This window comes from Henckelia pumila, chromosome 2, assembly GCF_033568475.1.
Source record: "Henckelia pumila isolate YLH828 chromosome 2, ASM3356847v2, whole genome shotgun sequence".
NCBI classification, from domain to species: Eukaryota; Viridiplantae; Streptophyta; class Magnoliopsida; order Lamiales; family Gesneriaceae; genus Henckelia; species Henckelia pumila.
Genome location: NC_133121.1, coordinates 123,015,977 through 123,019,451, shown reverse-complemented (window position 1 = coordinate 123,019,451; position 3,475 = coordinate 123,015,977). Strand labels below are relative to the sequence as shown.

Sequence of the window (3,475 nt, the reverse complement as noted above, 5' to 3'; positions counted from 1 at the left end):
ATTTGACAATATTATAAAATATTTTACCTCATTTCTCCAAATTAAATTATAGTAAAAAATAAAATTTGTTTCAAACAAATATATGAAAAATAAAAATATTTGACAATATAAAAATATTTTAACTCATTTTTTCAAATTAAATTATAGTAAAAAATAAGGCACAAGATTGATATCAACTTAAAATAAAATGTCATTTAATGTAAAAAATATTGATAAAAATGTTATAATTAAATGTATTGATATAAATAAGACAATAATAAATATTGATCAAAGATAGTGTCATATTGAATTTGTAAAGTTTTTTTTATAAAAAAATTTGTAAAGTTAATCCTTTATACTATTGTAATATAATTTATTTTAATTTATTTTTAAAACATCATATTGAATTTGTAAAGTTCTCTCTATTACAATCAATTAATAAACTATTATGTTATAACCTCTTTATTATTATTGAAATTATTAACCCTATTTCTCAATATCACAATAAAAATAACTAATATTTTTTGTTGTTGCAATATTTACACTTAAAAAAAATTGTGTCAAACAAATATATTAAAAGTAAAATATTTGAAAATATAAAAATATTGTGGCCAAATATTATTTGTGAAATTTTATATTATATATTACACATTGACTATAAAAAAATTAATTTTGAGATGATAATTGAATATAAATGATAATAAATACACCTCCATTACTCATGATGCATTTAATTTTTCATTAAAGATGACTAAAATTCTAATCCATTTTTGCCCTTGTTTTTTACCTTATTTTTCCATTATTACCCATACATATTTTTTTATCCATATACAATTTGAGGGGAAAATTATAAATTCACAATAAAAAACTTTGCCCATCATTCATACTTTTATAGTAGAAATTTTTGATCCATATACAATTTGAGGGCAACGTTATAAATTTATAACAAAAAACTTTGCCCATCATTCATACTTTTATAGTAGAAATTATAGTTGAAATAGATTGAAATCGAACCAAAGATCATTTATTTTAATCGCGAGAGTAAGACCACAAGTCCCATGTAGTCTGATTGGTTTCAAATATCACTTTGGTTTGTAGCAGATAAATCTAGGAGTGTGTATTAAACGGTTCAAACCGAAAAAACTGACCGAAACGTAAATTTCGGTTTTTTTGGTTCAGTTTAAATGGTTTTTCGATCGGTTCTGGTTTTGATTTTTGATATCTTCGATTTTCCGGTCCGGTATACGGTTTTGAATTTTAAAAAACCAAAAAAACCGAACCGACCATTTAAAATATAATAAATAATAAAAATAATTAATATATGTTATTTTCATTAGATTTACATATTTGCCTCCTCACTTCTTGACTTTTCACCGTTAATACCTAATTTGGTAACCGTCAATCGTTATATTTTTTTATTATTTTATTTTGATATTTGTAAGATAACTAACAAATTGGTTACAAAAATCATAGCTATGCATATTTTTATTAATTAATTTTGATGTTTTAAGATAATCAAAAAGTTGTTTTGATCACTATTTTTTTATTATATTTATTTTAAATAATTTAACATACAACTTCATTTATAAGTTAAATTGTTACTCAAATCGTAATAACCAAAATCGTAATAAAAATAACCGAACCAAACCGAAATAAAATGGTTTGGTTTCGGATTAGGAATTTGAAAAACCGTAAACCGAAACACCAAACCGAAATTTGTTAAAACCAAACTGAACCGACCATTGCACACCCTTAGATAAATCGGACCATAACTTTCCTCACTCCCCGTTGTATAAAAAATTTAAATTATTGAATTCAAAATAAAGATGAATAAATATTAATTTGATTAATAATATATTTAATATACGCCTCATGAAATATTATGACTCTCAATTTCCGCATACCCGCATTTGTTTCCTATTCAAGAGCTGTAACAATAATAATGATTAGCGCGTACATTGGAGAATATGTAATAATATATTACATCAGTATACTGTATACCCGTAAACCTCGTACTGTTTTTCCTGCAAATACTCAAGAAAACTAAAATATTCACAACAACTGAGACAGAGGAAAAAAAAACTAAAAAATATTATCATAAATCAAGTTCTTCATGGTTCATCAACCAAAAGAGGCAGCTGATCTTCTGATGATGATTTTGAAATGATGCTGGAATCAAAGTTGGTGCTTCCTGGGATCGAGGAGAAGTCGTAAAACTCGGATATCTTTATTGAATATAGCTCATTTTTCTCAACATCACATTGGTAAACAGTCCCCTCTTTCAAATTTTGAATGGCTTCTAACTCGGCTGCTACTTCCTTCATTGTTGGCCTTTTCTTGCCCTAGAGGTGCAAGAATCTAGTGGCAAGTTCAGCGATGGCCAAAATTTGTTCTATTTTGCCTTCTTTGAGCACCAGAGCATCAAGAATATCGAACAAGTGATCTTCCTCCATTGAGTGCAAGAAATGTGTGGCTAAACTCTTCCCCACATCCGCTCTAATTCTAGATGCTGCTTTCTCCCCAGTTAAAAGCTCGACCATGACCACGCCAAAACTATAAACATCACTCTTTTCTATAAACTAGCTTGATTGGAAGTACTCTGGATCCAAGTAACCAAAGGTTCCTAGTACTTTTGTGGTCAAGTGAGTTTTCTCGATTGAAACCGACCTAGATGTTCCAAAGTCTGAAACTTTTGCCCGATACTTCTTATCCAGCAGTATGTTGGTAGATTTGATATCCCGATGATATATTGGAGCAGATGCAGCTGAATGCAAGTAAGCCAGAGAGTTGGCTACTTCTATGGCGATTCGTACACGCATCTCCCAAGTGAATGGGAATTCTTCATTTGGATGATGGATATGCTGAAACAGGGTTCCATTTGGTATGAACTCATACAGAAGAAGTGGAACTTCAGACTCTAGGCAGCATCCCAATAGCTTAACAACATGCCTGTGGTTTATCTGTGATAAAATAACCACCTCGTTGATAAAAGTTTCGATATCATCTTCATCTATCCCCTCAGATTTCTTGATTGCCACAATTCTTCCTGTAAGGGAATGGAGGTTGCACGTAAACAGTTTGAGTTGTTGTCACAGGGTGTTGACAACACCTACAATAACACCTTGAGTAATTTGCAGCGGAATATAATTAAAGCGTAAATAAAATAAACAAGCAACCAATAAACAGACTCAAATGATTTAATCAAGAGTATAAAATACTCTTGCAGCGCCTCAAGCAAAACTTCACTAGTAAATAATTTAAAGAGTTTTACAAACCCTAAAACTAGTGATTAAAACCTCAATAAAGTGATCTTCTTGGATGAGCTAATTAGCCGCGCTAACAAAACTCCTCCAATAAATGATGACCTGTTGCTGACCTGAAACCACGAACAAGAGTGTTAAAGGGGGGGCCGGAAGGTGTTCCGGCATATCCCCTCCGACGCTCAAGTCAGATGCTAGGATAGCAAAATATAGAGAGTGATGTGTGTACACGAGTG

At 30.2% G+C, this 3,475-nt stretch overlaps 1 pseudogene; it reads right to left on the bottom strand.

The window, feature by feature from the left end:
* Positions 1-2,090: 2,090 nt before the first annotated feature.
* LOC140878320 (wall-associated receptor kinase-like 1) lies at positions 2,091-3,407 on the bottom strand (annotated as a pseudogene).
* Positions 3,408-3,475: the final 68 nt, after the last annotated feature.